Source organism: Acomys russatus, chromosome 1, assembly GCF_903995435.1.
Source record: "Acomys russatus chromosome 1, mAcoRus1.1, whole genome shotgun sequence".
Lineage (NCBI taxonomy): Eukaryota > Metazoa > Chordata > Mammalia > Rodentia > Muridae > Acomys > Acomys russatus.
The window spans coordinates 27,666,540-27,687,102 of NC_067137.1; positions in this window are offsets into that span (position 1 = coordinate 27,666,540).

Here is a 20,563-nt window from a genome sequence, read left to right on the forward strand (position 1 = left end):
CATCTATAAAACACTCTCTTACCTAAGGTGCGGGGAATATTGAAGAAGAGGTGACAGAAAGATGGTCTTAAAAGCTACTTTTGATGGTCATTACTTTTTATCACTGTGTAGTATTCCACAGTATAAATGTACAACAATGTATTTGGCCTCTCCCTTATTAAAAGACATATATTATTGCTTCCAGATGTGAAAAATTGTGAATGAAATAGTTACTCATATGTGAATTTTTCTATGTTAAAAATAGATGCTATGTAGATATATGTTTTGAAGATATGTATGTTTTAATTTGAAAGATAAACTATATATACATATGTATGTATGTGCATATATCTTGGGGCAATAAATTCTTCTAAAGTAGAAAGAAATTTTTGGTGTACATATTTTCCACAAATAAAAGATTTTCTTTGTAGTAGGAAGAAACCATCAAAGAAAACCACAGCTAGTCAAAATAGAGATAACAAATTTTAATGGGGTATATAGCACCAGTGGATACATCTCCAGCACATTCCTGTACCTAAGGTCAGAGTACATGAGGGAAGAGGGGCTAGAAGAAAATTGTCCCAGATCCTTCAGCTGGTATGCGGCAAACATTAGATGACAAGCCAGATTTTATAAATAGGTTAAGTATCTGTACAAACAAAGCTAAACAGAAGCCTGGGTGAATGAGCATAGATGACAGGCTGGAATACCAGCCATTAAACATATCTATTGTTTCTTTTAAATCCTGATGGAGGTAATTGGAGGCAAAATGAAATTCTTACTAAGTACAAGGGTTGCCTAAGAAGAAAGGCTGGCAGAGATTGAGGCAGCTTATGAATATGCCAAAACTACCTAAGCATATTCCATTCTGTAGGCAACAGCGGAAGCCCTCGTCCCCAGTGAACACAGCTAGTTAAGGGGAAAGAGTTTAAAGAGAAAAATTAAGACATCACTTGCATAGAATCTTTCGAGCAGAATACTAGCACACTGGACAATGCGCATGTACTCCATGATTATGTCTGAATGTGACATACTGATCAGCATTTTCAAATAAAAGCACTAAGTACCTCAAAAATACTGTAAGAAAAGTTGATGACATTGATAAAAATTAAGCAGGTGAATTATTAAGGAAGGCAACTGTATTTACTAGGCCTGGCATAAAAAAAAAAAAAAAAAAAAACCAAACCAATTTTCTGAGTATGAGAGATACAAAAGACAAATAGACTTATGAGGTATCACATATGAAAAACTGTAAAGTGTGTTTAAAATAATAATGTGGATAATTATGAAGATGTATAAAGTCACAGTTACATGGGTGACTTTGAAGATCAGACACAGGAACTTCTTGAGAGGAAGCAAGAATGGAAAATACAGGGAAATAAATAAATATAAAAGACAGAATTGTTAGGCACTTGCTTCAGCACAACAGAGAATGAGACCAAAATAAAGATGTAGACTATTTGAGTGGGAAAGCACTTGCCTGGGCAAATTAAGGCTAGGGTTAATATAATAAAAATGGGACCTCATTATAAAAGACTCAAAATATTAAATTCTCTATTAAAAAATCCACATATGCATGCTACAGGAAGAGTAATGAAAATATAAACTTTCTGAGAGGGTAATCCAGTATCTCAGTAAGCCTTATTGTTTCATAGCAAATTATCAAATCTTAGAGAATTAATTCCTGGTGGAAGCACTGAGAAGGACAGTTGGGGATTTCTAAACATCTGTAGACATCTGTTTTGATAGTAGATACAATTAACTGCCTTCTCTTCTTTTTATGTAGTTTTCCTCTAATCTTTTAAAGATAAGTCCAGGCTTCATAGACTGGAAGCCAGAGAGGCAACCAAGAGATGAGACCCTGCTAAATTTCTATTCTTATAGAATCAACTACTACAAATATATAGGCTGGAAGAACTGTGTTTTCATTTCTGTATGGCATGAAATGCAGGCAAAGATTAGCTGGGCTCACTGTTTAGTTTCTAATCAGATATAATCCAGTTCTGCCTGACGGTACAGTCTCATCAAAGACCTGGATGGGGAATCTCCACCTCCAAACTCTGTCAATTACTTGAAGCCTTTACCTCCTTGAAGCTACAAGACTGAAACCTTTCCTTTCTTCTTGTCACCAAGAGATGATGTTCATTTCTAAGGGAATTTACAGTTCCTTGTGTTGTGACTGTCTATAGACAATTTACAGTGTCTATTTGCTTCTTCAAGACCAGAAGGGATAACTCTCCTTAAAGATTACCAGGATGAAATTCCATAAAACAAAACATAATCTTAGTGGAACAGATGGAATTGCATTGCTTTCTTCAAGGCCTATTGGCTAGAACCAAGTGATAGCACTGGCTGTACTGAAAAAAATGTACTGCACATTAGGATGGCTCATTGTGGGTTACCTACTTTTATCATCTATGGGTCTGTAAGAGATCTAGCCCTACTGTGAGATTAGGACTTATCCATCAGACTTACATTGTGATTCAAATTTGGCCATGAACATTACCTTTAAAATGTAGCTATCAAGCTGGGCATGGTGGCACATGTCTTTAGTACCAGCACTCAGGGAGGCAGAGGCAGGCAGATCACTGCCAGTTTGAGGCCAGCCTGGTCTACAAAGCGAGCCCAGGACAGGCAAGGCTATATAGAGAAACCTTGTCCCGAAAAATAAAAACAAAATCAGAACAGAATGTAGCTATCATCCAGGAAAGCTAAATTTTATGTACCTGCAGAGGACTATAACTATTGAAGAAAAACTACAAACCAAACAACATATGCTACATGGAGCAGAATTATTGAAACAGATGGTCAAGGGATACAAAATAATCACCATAAATATTACTGCATATAGGAGGAAGTACAAAGCAGGAGTGAAAAGTAATTGTTAAAAGATGACTTATTAAATATACAGAGTACATTAGATGAACATCTTAAGTTACCTAAATAGCTGTCGAACTGAAAAGTGAGTGAACACACGATTACTTTACAAATATTCTAAGAGTATTGAAAATGAATAGAAGCAGAGTGTGTAAGACACCTGGAAGAAACAGAGGATAACACTGGCAGTCCCGGCACTGAAGAGACAGATGGAGGCAGATCTCTGGAGCTTACAGACTGGTCAAACTAGCTAAGTTGGCCTACACACACACACACTTAAAGTAAATGAATGTAAAAACATCTAAAAAAGAAAACTGAACATATGAAAAGAAGGAAAAAAATAAACAAAAGTACCATAAAGGAAAAATATTAAATAAACTGAAAGAATAGCAAATATATCTATGACCATATAATAATATTAAATTCATAAGTAAAATAAAATAATTAAGCCAAAAATATACAAAATTTATCTATGTGTAATACCTGAAAATAAAATCAAAGCTAAAATGATGGAAACTGTTATTATGTAAATACTAACCGAATACCTATGAAAAAGTATTGTTAATATCTGGAAAATATAATTTTACATTTAAAAGTCCATAAGACTTGGAGAGAGGCCCAGATGCTGATACAGTTTGCTGCTCTTACAGAATAACTGGGCTCAGTTTCTAGCAGTCAAATTTAGGTGGCTCACAGTTGCCTTTGACTCTGGTTCCCAGGGGTCCCTCACCCTCTGTAGGCCTGACAGAAACCAATGTGCGCACTTTGCACATACAGACAAGCAGGCACCTGCATGTACATATAAGATTCACAGATGATAAAAAAAGAATCAGCAAACTAATAAAAAATGCAATAGAACTATCACAGATGACCATAAATCTTACATAATATACTCACAAAATATATAATGCCAAATTAAGCTGATTCACACACAAATTGTCAGTTGTTGCTAGAGCAGTGTCATGCTCCTTTAAAGAATATATAGACCTCCAAACATAAGAAATAGAGACCAGGCAATAATGTAGCTGACTCTAATTAATCTTTGGAGTTAATTGAGATGTTTACAGCAAGCAACCACAGAACATATATTCTTATTAATTACACATAAAATATTTATAAAATTGACTAAAGGAGACTACAATAAATTATTTAAGAAACAAGTAAAGGGATCAAAGGAAAGAAAATGTACCCATGTGGCAAAAGAAGGTGAAAGATAATATATTATATTATATTGTATATATTCTGATGTATATCAGAAATCCTGTGACCTAAGTACGATCAATCAATAAATAAGTAAATAAAATTTTTAAAGTAATTACAAGAGTTTTAATGTTATTCTGGATTTGTAATTGAAGTATCATATTAGTAAGGTGACCTCTATTTTTAAAGAATCAACATATGAATAGATAATGTTTAATCAAAATTTATAGGAAGCAAATTTAATTGTGCTTCTCAGGAAGTATGTTTTTAAAAATAAGTGGATTAAAATGTAGCTAACAAGAGTATCAGAAGAAAAACAAAAGGAAGATGGGATGAGAGGAAAGGACAGATTTGCATAGCACCACAGTGCAGGCAGAACCACAACAGATCAAAAATAACAGCGTATTACACCCTGATCTGATTTTGGAAAACATTATTAATGAATAATTATAATATGATAATTCAAGAAAAATGTGGAGAATTTAAATTTTTTAAATGTGTACAAAGGGACAAAGCCACTAAAGACAAAATAGCTTGAAAATAATTACAATAAATTCATGAGGCGGTTAAAAATTAACAACCTAGATCGAAGCAATGTCTAGAATAAATGGTAAAATGATGGGGAAACAGAAAGGAAAAGATATTAAAACAACAATATTATAAGTGAAGCATGCTGGTGGAATAAACCCTGAACAAATCCTCCCAGGCCTTGACTAAGGCCCTATATTGAAATGTCAGTCTCTTTCCCTTCGCTGCCATTACCTAACTCAGTACCTCACTATCTCTGGTGTCCTGAGAGCCAGGACAGTGCAGTTTCTTAAGATAAAATGGCCTTATCTGAACAAGGAACCAAAGGAGGGAGAATTTGCCGGCTTGCACAGAGCCCTCTGAAGCCACAGTTAACTTCCCACTCTCCTAAGCCCCATTCAAACTTTAAGCATCCCTTTCCTCATCAGCATGCATCCCTTTCCTGCGGTGCCTGCCTCTTAAGTTTGAAACCAACAGCCCTATTTGTTGAGCTCAGACTGCTCTCTTTCCAACCATATGCCTCCTTAAATGCCTCTGAATTCTTTTATTTTGTGTGTCAGAGGGTGAGGGGGACTTGTTTCTCTTACACTTCCATGTCACAGCTCATCATCAAAGGATGTCTGGACAGGAACTCAGAGCGAGAACCTGAAGGCAGGAGCTCATACAGAAGCCACAGAGAAATGTTGACTACTAGCTTGTTTCTCATAGCTTGCTCAACCTGCTCTTTATAGGACTCAGAACCACTAGCGAAGGGTTGCCTCCACCCACAATGAGCTGGGCTCACTCCATCATTCACTAATAAAAAAAAAAAAAACATATAAAATACAACGACACTGTCTGTAACCCCAGATTCTTAGCAAGGGGGCAGGGAGGCACTCAAGGTTCGCCAGGACCATATAGTGAGAGATACACTGCCAAAACATAAAAATAGAAAAAAAGCCTTCTGACCTTCCTCAAAGCTTCAGATTTTTTACAAGTGAAATCCTTCAAATATCTTTGGGAAAGTTAATTCATACTTTGTACAAATTATTTAAAGCACTAAAACTAAGCTATCAACACACTGGGATTCTATAAAGGTTCCACAGTTGAATTTTTGAGAATCTCCTCAAACTCATGTAATATATTTTACAAAAATAAAGGTTAGAAACAACTATTATTATTCTGTCAAATGTCACGGAAGTAGGCGCTGAGGAAGGGGCTCCTTGGGTGAACTGCTTGCCACTCTGGCATGAAAACTTGCTTCCAGGAGCTTGGGGTGGGCGTGGGGCATGTAAAAATTGGTGCAGCAGTAGTGTCTTTAACCTTAACACTAAAGGTTGGAGAAAGCTGGATGCCTGGACCTCACATGCTTGTCCATCTAGCGAACTGATGAAATTCAATTTCTTTTTTTTTTTCTTTTAATTTGAAGCTTTATTTTTTATATGCTTTTTTATTATTAATTTATTCATATTACATCACAGTTTTTAGCTCATCCCTTGTATCCTCCCATTCCTCCCTCCCTCCGGCTTCCCTCCCTACTCCCCTCCCCTATGTCTGTGACTGAGGGGGACCTCTTCCCCCTGTATATGCTCATAGGGTATTGAGTCTCTTCAATTTCAATGAGAAACTATGTTTATAAAATGAGCACTCACATGGGCTCAAATACATGCTCAATGATGTACACATGCACACACACACACACACACATACACACACACACACACACACACACACACACACACACACACGACACAAAAGTAAACTAGCCACAATATCAACCTCTCATATAAGACTATACCAAGTAAAAATAGTCTTATGTTGTACAGAAATAAATTTTGGTATAAACTATAAAACTAAGAAATAGCATGCTTTGTTCAAACACACAGGCACACTTAGCTTAGGAGAGCAGTTGTGATATAACACAATCAGGAGAAAAATCACCTGAAATAATTTATACCATATAGGACTATTAAAGTGAAAACATGGGATGAAATAAATCTAATACTATAGAATGCATATTGATAAATAATTGTGATATTCAAGTGTGGAAGCACAGATTAACAATATATCGCACCCCAATGATCCACACTGTGGATGTGGGAAAGGATATGGCTGTGGAAACATTTTTTTTTAATTTTTTTATTAATTTATTCTTGTTACATCTCAATGGTTATCCCATCCCTTGTATCCTCCCATTCTTCCCTCCCTCTCCTTTTCCCCTTATTCTCCTCCCCTATGACTGTTCCTGAGGGAGATTACCTCCCCCTGTATATGCTCATAGGGTATCAAGTCTCTTCTTGGTAGCCTGCCGTCCTTCCTCTGAGTGCCACCAGGTCTCCCCCTCCAGGGGACATGGTCAAATGTGAGGCACCAGAGTACGTAAGAAAGTCATATCCCACTCTCCACTCAACTGTGGAGAATGTTCTGACCATTGGCTAGATCTGGGTAGGGATTGAAAGTTTACCGCCTGTATTGTCCTTGGCTGGTGTCTTAGTTTGAGCGGGACCCCTGGGCCCAAATCTGCCTATCATATTGTTCTACTTGTAGGTTTCTAGGACCCTCTGGATCCTTCTACTTTGCTATTCTCCCATGCTTCTCTCCTCTAGAGTCCCAATAGGATGTCCTCCCCTCTGTCCCAGTTTCCTGGTAAGTGAAGGCTTTCATGGGACAGGCCCCTTGGTCTAGTATGCAGATATAAGTGAGTATATACCATTTGATTCTTTCTGCTTCTGGGTTAACTCACTCATTATGATCATTTCTAGCTCAATCCATTTATCCACAAATTTTGGGAATTCCTTGTTTTTAATAGCTGAGTGGTATTCCATAGTGTATATGTACCACAGTTTCTTTATCCATTCTTCTACTGATGGACACTTAAGCTGTTTCCATGTCCTGCCTATTATGAATAAGGCTGCTATGAACATGGTTGAGCAAAGTTTCTTGTTGTGTGCTGGAGCATCTTCTGGGTATATTCCAAGGAGTGGAATATCTGGGTCTTGAGGAAGCCCTATTCCCATTTTTCTGAGATAGCACCAGATAGATTTCCAAAGTGGCTGTACTAGTTTGCATTCCCACCAGCAATGAAGGAGTGTTCCTCTCTCTTCACATCCTCGCCAGAATGTGGTGTCATTTGAGTTTTTGATCTTAGCCATTCTGATGGGTGTAAGACGGAATCTCAGAGTTGTTTTGATTTGCATTTCCCTGATGACTAAGGAGGTTGAGCATTTCTTTAAGTGTTTCTCAGCCATTTGGTATTCCTCTGTTGAGAATTCTCTGTTTAGTTCCAAGCCCCATTTCTCAATTGGGTTATTTGGTTTGGTGGTGTTTAATTTCTTGAGTTCTTCATATATTTTGGATATTAGACCTTTGTCAGATATAGGGTTGGTGAAGATCTTTTCCCAGTCTGTAGGCTGTCACTTTGTTCTCTTGACAGTGTCTCCTGCCTTACAGAAGCTTCTCAGCCTCATGAGGTCCCATTTATTAATTGTTGACATTAAGGCCTGGGCTGTTGATGTTCTGTTCAGGAAGTTGTCTCCTGTATGGCTGTGGAAATTTTGAGAAGACTCTTTCATTGAAGAACATCTCTGCCTGATGGGGAAGCCTGGTGGCACTCAGAGGAAGGATAGCAGACTACCAAGAAGAGACTTGATACCCTATGAGTATACACAGGGGGAGAAGGTCCCCCTCAGTCACAGTCATAGTGGAGGGGAGTAGGGCAAAATGGGAGAGAGGGAGGAATGGGAGGATACAAGGGATGGGATAACAGTTGAGATATAATATGAATAAATTAAAAATACATTAAAAATAAATAATAACATCTCTGCTATGTTAAAGACACATATTATTTCCCATGAAGAAAGGCATCATGTTTCTAACATTTAAGACAATATCTAGAATAAAAGTATTTAGAACACTGATAGAAATTGCTACACAAGTATTAACAACCATTACAAAGAATAGAGGTAAATGAAATTTAAGTTTTAAAAGAAATGTGTAATCATGCTACCAAGCCAAAAAAATAAAATAAAATAAAATAACAAATAAGTATCATGTGCTAGAAAGTTGTACAAACTACTGTCCTTGTGCATGAAAATGCAATGCCTTAAAGACACCCAATCTCTTTGGTCACCAGCAGCAGAACCAAGAGATGGCTCAATCTAGTTCCAACAAGACATACAGCAACAGAAATTCAAATTATCTGAATCGACATGCAGGACATGCAGGGTGTGTTCAGTTTGATGCAACACAAAGGAAGATGTAATGCCCAAACCTACACAGGAGAGGTCAGGCTTATTTCATCCTAGTGTCCAAAACATCCTGGCTGTGAGAAGGTCTTCAAAGTATCCTGAAGTCCATGCGGCCAGCGATGCCGCAGGACTAAGAGGTTTCATTCACAGTTTTAGGTTTCATGGAGAGAGTACGCCTGGATGGGAGGCATTCTCACTTCCTGAGCTCCAGAGAGCTGGCTCAAGATATTCCACACTCATCATGCAACAGGATGCATCCAATCAACCTAAGTAAACTCTTACCACAAATTAATTTCTGATTAAACACTTTAGTAATTAGAATGCATTACCAATTATCAATTATTTAAGTGCTAATATATCATAGCACTTAGCCAAGCCTGGTTTTTAAAAGAACCTCAGCTAAGCCTTGCACCTAGTGCTCTGCACCCCCCACTGTGTTGGCTCTCGCCTGCCCTCATGGGATTGCCCTTTGTATTGGGTACATATTCATCAGAGATTGGTGTTCTTCATACTATAAAGAACAGGGAGTCTAACCGTTTTCTGAATTTCAGATAAAGAACATTACATGCAAATAGGACCCATGCTTTAGATGGCATACAACACTAAAAATCCTACTGGCAATTCTAAGTTAACCTTCTTTTGAACATGATAAACGTTAGTATTTAGGAATTTTTAAATTTTTACCCAATTTTTTGGAACTCAGTCTACTACTCTTTATGGTAATTTTCACTGTCTATATAGACACAAATCTGCTGCCATGACAAAGAGAGAGTCTAAGAAAACCAAGAACCAGGGGCCATGCCAATCCATGGAGGACAGGAAACAAGAGAATAATTAAAATTATGGTTGGATTTGTTTGGTTGTTTAACTGACACGAGCCCAGACTGGTCTAGAACTCACTGTGTAACCCAATCTTACCTCTGACACAATGGAGCCTCCTACATCAGCTTCCTTTGTTCTAGGGCTCCAAGTGTCATCATTTACTTTCTATTGCTGTGATAATACAGTACTGACTAAAAGTCATTAGGAGAAGATAGAACACATCAAGCTCAACCTTCCAGGCCACAATCAATGGTCAAAGGAAGTAAAGGTAGTAATTCCATACAGAAGCTAGACTAAGAAACCACAGAGGAACTACTAACTTGCTTCCACACTCACATTCAGCTTCTTTTCTTATGTAATCCAGGTCTACACGCTGGGGATGGTACCTCCTACAGTAGCCTGAGTCCAAGTCCTCCTACATCAATTACACAGACACACAGACTCTCTCTTTCTCTCTCTCTCTCTCTCTCTCTCTCTCTCTCTCTCTCTCTCTCTCTCTCTCCCTCTCTCTGAAGAAGGAAATTATTCAATTGACAGTCCATCTTCCAAAGAATGTCAAGTTAACAAAGGCTAGCCATCCTGTCAGGTGTGAGCCACTCAAGAGTAAAGTAATTCCAAATCACACAGCACTATGAAGCTTACACATAGAGACAATCCTAAAATTCAGGAAAACCTGGTACCAAAGCCATTCTCTTTCCATTTGACCTCACTGCAATGGAGGAATAGACAATTTTGTTGTACTAAGAAGCCATGACTAGTGAGGAACATGGCCTCTATCAGCACTACATAATGATCATGGTGTCATTACCTCAATCAGCAGACCCAGGAAACCCAAAACTGAAAAGCTACCATAGACAAAAATATGTAAGAAGAAATAACAGTGACTTGGAGTCCTATTAGTTAATTTATCTGGATTCTTAGAGACCCAGAATATGTCATCTGAACCCTTCTTGTTCTACTCACCAATAAGCAAACTCCAAATTTGAAACCAAAGAACTTTTAACAGAACCCAGTGTCCTTTCCAACTACCCTCCTCCACTGAGAAGATGAATGGCCTCACTCTTAGGAAAAGTCTATCTGATTATATGAGCTTAACTTCTCATGCTGTTTCTCTTTTGTTTTCCTTCTCCCTCCTAAATTATGGTCATCTTTAAGAGCTTCCAATAGCCTTTTCAAGCAGAAGATTAAACTATAAACTACTAGGATGTTTAAAAAAAAGTGTTGATTAGGGTTCAAATCAAATAATAGGACATAGTTTAAATTTATCCTATTTTTTAAATGATCCATACCCTTAGTCCCCAGTCTTCAACCTCCACACACTCAAAATTGTAGTGACCCAAAGTCACCTTGAGTCCTTCCAGCCTTACAACTTGACAATATTTTGCTTTGTTTTGTTGTTATTTTATTTCAGGCAGAAGGAACTGCTCTTAGCTGTGAGACCAAACAGCCCTGTTTAGAAGGCTTTTGTGAGTCCCTGAAGTGTAATGATTTTCCTTTGGAGAGCATGTAATTTTAGGTTCTTGCATAAGAGCACCAGATTTTTATAGTATTATTGAAGTTTGTAATTTTATTTCCCTCTGACAATTAAGTGCATGTTGGTATTATGGAATTTTTTTCTTCCTTCCATGACATTTGGATGGAATTGGAAGGGCAAACTGTACAGCCCTGGGAGTACTCAGGACTAGAAGTATAAGCGTTTTGTGATTCCCTTGTTGAAGAAGCATTTCATACATAGGTAAATGCATCACGTCACTACTGTTTGTTTTCAGTTACAAACAAGCTGTAATCTAAAGCATACAGTGCAGCAACCAAAGCAACCAATGTGCCATCTATGCACTCTCTTTGTTTAGGAAATGGTTTAAGAGTTTACAATACATTAACTCAGATGTGGAAACTAACCTTTCTGCAGAGCGGGCACATCTTCCAAAGAAATTCATTTTCCCTCTAGAACCAGTCATTTCCCATCAGTGGTCACATCTCTTTCTTGTCTGCTGCACTCAGATCTGAACAGTAACATCAGCTTTCTAGAGAGACCTCACCTCACTGCCTCCCCTTTGGTGTAAATGAGACATGTCACCTTTCCATTCCTGGGAAATGAATACAAACAAATATTGTGAACTGTGAACAAAGCAGAAGCAGCCCCATGTAGACCTGCATGACTCACTCTGTCCCTTGGGCACAGAGCGAAAGCATTTCTCTAGCAAATGATGAATTTTCAGTAATAATTAAGCACATGGAAATTGGCCTTTGACTCCTTTTGAGATGAATTTCATTTTTCTATCTCTTTTGTCTTTGGTTATATGTGTGTGTGAGAGTGAGTAAGTGAGAAACAAAGGCAGAGAGAATATATGTGCATACGCATGTGTGTGAGCAAGTGGGAGTTCTCGAGTGTGTTTGTGGACATACACATACACATATACAAATTATATGTGTGTACATATGTGTGTATGGTGTGTATTTATGTGTATATTCATGGTGTGCATATGAGTATGGAAATGCTATGGCACAGAAGACAACCTTCAGTATTGGTCCTCACATCTACCTTATGTAAGATACTGTCTGTTGACCTTCTGCCGGACTAGTTCATGAGCTTCAAGGAATACACCTGCTTGTGCCTCTCATCTTCCAGTAGAACCATTGGAATTTAGATACTCACGTTGCCAAGTCTGGCTTTTCTGTGGGTTCTGGGGATTTGAACTTAGCTCCTCAGTCTTGCATGCAAGCACTTTATCCACTAGTACCCAATCACCCATTTCCCTATCCTGATGGTGCTCTTGACTCTTCATCCTTTGTCTGTTAATCAGCTTTATAATGATTAGTTTATGCTCATTTGTTCAATAATCTGAACCCAAGACAGAGTGGAGAGAATCTGCAACCCAGTCTGGCTCAACCTTTTCCTTGTAGTTTAGTGCAGGCACTTTCCACTCTTCCTCTTTTGCTTCTATTAGTGAAACTGGGCCACTAGATGAATATGTGTGATCTCCCCTTAATGAGATAACCCTACCATAAAATCTATTACCAGGCTTATGGTGTTAGAGAGATCTCATGATTCTTTCCAGCACATAGACATATTCTGTTACAAACAACCCATATACTACAGCTTTAACAGCTGATATTTAAAGACCAGGTCACTGAAAGTTAGTTAAGGAGAAATGTAGTCATGTGGTGTGATCAATGTCCTTATAAGAACATAGAGAAGAGAGCCCAAACTCTCTCCATGTGTAGGTACAAGGGAAGATTACATGAGAACATATAAGTAACCGTCGTCATGCCAGAAAGCACCTGCTGGAAACTGAATATACTTACACCTTGATCTCAGAGTTCCTTATTCTAGAAAAAGGGAAAATTTTTTCTGTTGTTTAATACATCCACATAGACATTTGGCCATGAACACCAGAACTAATTAATAAGAATTGCTAGAAAGAAATTTCTTGGAAATAATTCCCCAAAATATTTCTATAAACTGTCTTGCATATATACAAAATAGTCAAGAAAAGAAATATATAAAATAAAATAGTGTCCTACTGAATGTTCTGCCTACTTTGGAACATCACAACTCTTAGGAGATTTCCCAGGGCAAAATGGCATGGTTGCTAATTTACCTTGGATTCCTTATGCACACTTAACATGAAGTGTTTGGATGCTTTGCTTTGATGTTGTCTGTTTTGGGGTTTTTGTTTGTTTGCTTGCTTAATTCTAAGAGCTCAGTCTTAGTGTTGAGTGGGCTGCAGGGTGATAGTGAACGCAAATGAGATGAGAGCCCTAGATGCTGCCACATGATGCTCTGCGAGCTATGCCCATGATTTCACGGAATTGTCCAGCTCCACTGACCCAGATGGACTGAATCAATGGTTCCTTCATGCTCAAGAAAGTATCTAGAAAGCTTTGCCAGGTGTGTCATTATTTATTTATGCCATGTGTGTTTGCCTGTGTTTGAACTTATCTGTCAGTTTTATGAAAACTAGATGGCATCCATTGAATTTCCACTTTTTAGGCACTCTGCTGTAGTTGAAACTGTAGGAATTTAAAGATCCAAAGGGGGCTTAGGTCAGCTGCTTGCTCTTCCAGAACTCAGCACCAAGTTTCTCTTTTGTCTTCAGATGGCTCGTATCAGCCAGCTTTGTTTAGCCTCACTCCTTCCTCCCCCGAAGGAGTGCCTCCATCCAATCCTGAGTCGTTCCCTCAGCTAGTATACTTTAATAGCTTATGCCCGGAATAATAAAGAAATCCAAAAATAAATAGGTTTGGAGGAGAGGATGAAGCTAACTAATCTATTTTTTTACTAAAACTATCTAGTCTTTGTTCAGCAAGACCTCAGAGATCTTGATTCAAGTTTAGAGATTATTCATTCTGTCTGGAGCTACTACTGACTAGGGGTACCAAGGAGATTCTGGTTACTTGTCTGAATCAAATGACTATAGTCTTTGCATCCTTGCCTGAGTCTAATGAAACCCCATTTTCTTTTCCTGGGGTGACTTTTCCACTTCCAATTGTATGGGGCTTTGGAGTGCTGCCTGTATGTAAACTGGCCAAATTTAAAGCAGGATTTATGAATCCTGAGCTGGAATTTCATACTGTCTACATCACCATGAAATTATCTGCTGAGTCCACTAGTAAACAAGGCAGCAGGTTGAAGTTGACTGTTGTCAAGACTAGAGGAGAGACTTCAATAACGCCCTGGTTCTGGGATAACTGGTTTAGTCCATAAAGTGGGCTTGGCCAACTCAGCATCGCTTTTCTAGTACCCACATGGAAAGCAACTGGAGAAAGGCATGTTTGTACAGTTTCTCACACATTATTAATGCACAGCATATATTATTCAAAATAAGCAATTATCCCAAAGAAAACAAAACTATTTGCATTTCCCAAGGGAGAATTTGCCCCTCTGAGGAAACTGGTGTCACACGGGGAGCAGGAAACCATGGACTGGGGCAGAAACCGTATCGTTTCTCTCTGCTGGAAAAGATGCAGGAGACACAGGTGTTTGCTCACCCTGCCACATGTTAGCCCTGGCCAGCCTGACTTCAGTACTCCTCATACGTACACTGTATGGTCTGTGTGTTTGTGCTGCCCAACATTATAAGCACTTTTTTTTAATATTATATGAACAACGTTAAAAATGAAAAATGCTTCTCTGTAAATTGTAAAAAAAAAATGATCCTGTTGTGGTTTTGTAAAGTTTCTTGGTAAAGCCTTATATTATGAGAATTATTCTTCTTACAAACTCTAATCTACCTACAATGAGGTTCCCAGACTGTCCAGAGCAATGGTTTCCAAATTTTCAAAGGCAATCAGAATGCCCTGGATGTGTGAGAGCTACTGATTCTCAACCCCAGAATTTCATATTAATGGGCCAGTGATAGTACTCAATTATATATATATATATATATATATATTCCCCCACATGGCTCTAAAGCAAAGATTGCAAAGACCACTTATAACAAATATGGTTCTAAGGTTGTCATGTTCAGTCAGTTGATCTTCATTCAGATATAACAACTTAGAACCAGAATGTGAGAGATATGATAGTAACATATGCATTGGCATAACAAGGAATTTTGCAAGAAATAAATGCAGAATACTAGATGGATTGTTTTATATGCTTACATCTTGAAATAATATTTTCAGATATTTAAGGATCATCATCACCGAAAAACATCTTACACATTTTCCCCATATCTATTATAAAGTTTGAAATTGCAAACATGTTCCACATTGTATTTCTATCAGACAGATATTGATATGAGGATTATGCATGGATTTGGGTCAAGATGGTATGAGAACCAAAATAAAATTGAGGGAAAAAAATACATTTAAAGTGTGACACAAAATTTTATCACCCAAGGCACTTTTAAAAGATTTGTCATTAATTATGTGTGTGCATGTATAACTGAGTGTGATTCTCTGTTTATGTGTTCAGGTACCTGTAGAAGACAAAGGTTGGGATTACGTTTCCTGGGGTTAGAACCATGGCTGGCTGTGAGTCTCTAGATGTGAGACTCTAGATGTAGTCATGTGAACTAAACTGATTCTCAGCAAAAGCAATAGGTGCTCTCAATAGCTGGGCCTTCCTTCCTGCTCCAGATCATCCAAGCTTTGACTGACTGCTAAGATCCTAGGGAAACACATCAGAATCAAGGCGACAGGTAGGAGCTGTGAAGTAACTCAGACGACTGACTGCAGTGAAAGCAGATGCTCCACCCCTGCCACAAATTTGATAAACTTAACTCAGGCCACCTATAATTCATAGAATCGTGTCTCTTTAAGAAAGTCCAAATATGTTTTCCTAACATCGTTCCCTGGAGTTGGTAAGCGCTACCAATCTTTAAAACAGTTCTAATTATTTATTGCTTTCTACCTTTTACATGCTGTTTGTTTCTTGGGAGGAGGGGGCCAGCTCTCCAACGACTGAAACCAAGTCTGCATTTTACATCATTCTGGACATGTGACATTGCATCATTATGTCTTCTCAATAAGCATAACAAACGAGTGGCTGAAAACATCTTAAATATTATATATTCCCTTAAATTTAGGGGAAAAAAAACTACTCCCAGATATGGTAGGAACAAACCACTGTGACATTGCTCAGACAGTGTTCAACAAATATTAAACAGTCTGAAACTATAGCAGGTTAGAAGGGATAGCCTGTAATGTAATCTTTCTGGTATATGTGCACCAAAAAAATTAATTCATTAAAGAGACAGCACAACCCTGCAATTAGAAAGCATTCCATGTTATCCTATTGAGCACTTTATACAAGCAAGGAGTTATTTTTACAGTATACATTAACTTCTTACACATTACGTTTCCATAGAAACCACTTGCAGAGGACCTCATCCGGAGGCAAGAGGTTCCTTGCCCATCACTAACCCCAGGGGTCAGGAAAACAAAAAGAGGAAAACTATTTCTTTTATGAGGCCGCTTGTCCTCATTATTCCATCTCCTATCCTAGTCTCTGGAGACAAGAAATAATTCGCTTGTCCCAGTTCTGTCTATGTCTGTATGGAATTAGCAAAGCCATGTACTTTGAGGTGAGGTCTTAGGCATGATTGATTGTCCTCTCCAGGCTTCTCATTTTTTGGGCTTTTTCCAGGGATTTCCTTGGTAGTGTTCTCCTAAAGACACGTTATTTTGGTGGTACTATTATGAAGTGCAAGTTCAAGACAGGTCTTGAAAAATGTCCATGTCTGTTCCTGCTACTTTAAACCCATCACAGACTGGATAATTTAGACATAACAGAGGTATGGCAGTCATTTCTGGAAGCGTACAGGATTAAGTCAATAGCATTTTGTGTCTAAGAAAGAGCTGCTGTCACAGGGATGTAGCAATGAGTGTTGTTCCTTCACGTGACAGAAACAAAGCGCAGAAGTGCAAGAAGCACCTGGCTCATTGTCCCCAGCCTTCCTTTTTATAAGAGAAGAACCCTCGCTCTGTGAGGAGAGCATCTTCATTACCTGATCAACTTCATCAATCTCCTCCTCTCCACCCAGCTGCTCTGCGATTAACTTTGAGAATAAATTTTGGAAATAACACTGTCAAAACATAGCAGCCAGTATTCAATAGTCAGTTTGCAGTGTAATGAGAGGAACAAGCAGATAAGCAGCAGGGGGCATGGAAGAGGCCATCTCTGTATCCAAGGTATTTCCTACCACATGTGCCCTTCTTTGCAGGACCTTTTTAAGGTACTTGAAGAATACTCCCATGGCATATGTATTATCAGTGTTATCTTGGTACAGGGGATTCTGTTTCTTTTGCACCTTACTGGATAAAGAGTATTTCGGCAGGCAAATAGTTACGCTAAAAAACATGTTTGCCTTAGTCCCAAATCACGAATAAAAACCACCCTGTCTTCTAAATTGACTTTAGCTTCTCCATGACAAGAATTTTACTCTAGCTGGTCTTCACACACACGCACGCACGCACACACACACACACACACACACACACACACACACACACACACACACACACCAGTCAAGTTTGTCCTGTAGATGATCAAGCAAGTCTAAATTAATGATAGTATTATATTTGCCTGAGAACCAGAAAGGGCTCCATTGCTTCGATGTGTATAGGTGGAGTGAACAGACAGCTGCAGCACTCCACTGGGAAGCATGTATTAAAAGGAGATGCTAGCATTTCTTCCTTTTATTATTCTGCCTCTATTATTCCCCAAGCCTGGGCATAGTGTTCTCTCCCAATAAAGAATCAGAATGCAGTATTTTCACTAAGTCATTTAGCAAACATGTACTTCAGTAGGGGAGTCAACAAAAGATCCCATTTCTATCCTCGTGCTGGAGAAGTCAGTTTAGCTAAGCCATTTTGCATTTGTTTGTTTGTTTGTTTGTTTGTTTATCATATTCATTTTATCAAGAGAAATCTGTACAAGTCAACTTCTGCCATTGCAGTAAGTGACACACAGGACACAAGATAAGTAGATAAGTAGATAAGCCATTCCTCAAATCCCAATGTCCCTGGCCCATTCAAAAATTGTTATACTCCATTGATGTGTTTTCCCATTCTTAGATGTAAGGTAGGTAGCTGTGAGGAGCCAATGCACTTAACATAAAATATTAACATTCATTAGGCTTCAGGTTCGGGTCCTTTTTTTCCCAGTGTGTAATTAAAGCACTGTGGAAACAAATGTAGCTCCTTAAATGAGGTGTGACTGTGCCAGCCCCAAGTACAACCTTAGGCATGGAAGTGAAGTGGGAAAAGAAAGCCATGCAGACATGGAAATACTATCTCATTACCTTACTCTAAGAATCTTAATTAGTCCCAGAGGTTTTTCCTAGCTCATTTTAAACCAAAATCGGGTAGATCAGACAATGAAATGTGTGTCAATCACTCTCGGCTACAAGCCAGCCAGTTGTGGCCACTTGGCTCACCTGACTTGACCCCCATCCTTGCAACTGTGAGTTGGCTAGCGTTTGCTCCCTTCCAAATTACAGGTGTGTACGTAGAACTGTGCCGGAAAGTGAGCTTTTCTAATTGAGTTCATCCTTGTAAATTAATAAAACTTCCTGCCAATCAAACATGTGCATGTTTGCAGGAATATTATCAGTAGGTAATAGAGATAATTAATACTTCATGACATCAAGGTCTGAAATTAAAATCAAATCTGAGACTTAACTGCGATTATTAAATCTGAGGAAAATTATCTTTCAGATGACAAGAGTCACAACCTTCAATACCTGATTTAATAGGAAGGAGCAAGCCTCCAAAAACACAGGGCATGCTTTTTTTTTCTTCTCATGTTGCAATAATTACCACTTCATGATATCAAGGACCTGTAACTGGCTCAAGGTAATATCGCAGCTGGGTAAAATATTGTTGTAGCAAAAACTGCAAGTTCAGGCAATTTACCCAGGAGCAAAATAACTGAGTGAGTATAGAACTAGAAGATGGGACCCAGGTTTTCTGACTCCTGCGAGACCTGGACTTTAGCCAACAGCTTTGCAGTTGTGTCCCAGCTTCACTCTGACCAAACAAACCATCCGGTCTAGGTCTTAGCTCTTCCTCAGCACGAAAGCAGTATTTCTGTGTTTGCACTATTAATGCCATGATGCAACGCAAGCGACTTTTAATGATTAATGTATCTATTCTTCTCATTCATTCTTTTCATGCGCATGCCAGGCATTGTATGGAGTGTTTAGAAAAGAGATATTAGAAAAAGACTAGAGTTCACAATGGGGCAAGATCATTAAATAATAAAAACAGTACCGAGACAGGGACAAGCTTAGAACCAGTGGGAGGAACATGTAATATAGTAAGAATGGTGGCAATGACTCATTAGTAGGGAACTTCCTGCACAGGCTTTTTTTTTTTCACAGATAAATGAATATTAAAGAAAATAAGGTAACTGCTCATAGCTTTGGAGGTATCCACCACCACTGAACTGAGGTGGCTGATGTCCATACAAAAATTACCAGTGTGTGACTATCATCGGTACATGATGAAAACAGAATACTACTTCCAAAACCACATTTGTACTGGGAAGTGGAGCACCTTACTAAAAATATATAGTTTGCCTAAGGAAAGCTAGCTACAAACTGGTGAGCCACAACCCGAACCTCAGAACTTAATCAGATTGTGTATCCCATAAGTTTTATGTGGGTTGTTTTGGTTGGTTGGTTGGTTTTGGGTTGTTTTGTTGTTGTTAGGACTAATGGTATTGGTCCCTTTCTCAGAGAAGCAGGCTCACAGCAGAGCAGGTAGAGTCAAGAACAAATTACAAAAAGAGGAAACTCAGTCCTCAGCTAGACGAGGAGTCAAGGAGACTACACTGGTTTACAGGCACAAGGGAAGATCTACTTAGGTCATTTGGTTCACAGACTCAAGGCTCAAGGGTAGATTTTGAAAGTAGCCTGGAGTTCTGAGTCTGGTTATTTGAGGCTTTCTTCACTGGGACTGACTAAGGAATAAATACTGAAGTATAGCTCTCAGTTTGTGCAGCTGAGAAGATGAACTGAGATATGGATCCTTCAATACATTGGGATCACATAGGTCAGTGAGGACATTTTAATAATGATAATAATAATAATAATAATAATAATAATAATAATAATAATAATAATAATAATAATAAAATAACCTGCTTATTTTAGACACACAAAGCTCTTATAGTTACAACTAAGTTTTCTGTTCATTTTGGCACATCACATTCAACAAAGGCTGGCTCTTCTATACATGGTATGCACCCTTGCTGGTGACTAATTTTACACACTTAGTTAAAAATGGCCAAGCACCCTTCCTCTGTGACTCACCAGCCTCTAATACAAGATCTTATGGATCTACCAAAAGGAACTTACGACATTCCCAAGAAGCAGAAAGAATGTCTGTCCTAGGAAACTGTTATGAACACCTAAATATTTTAAATAAAGAAGTGTAAAATTAATGACATTCCCAATTGCTTAAGGGCATTTCTGCTGCTA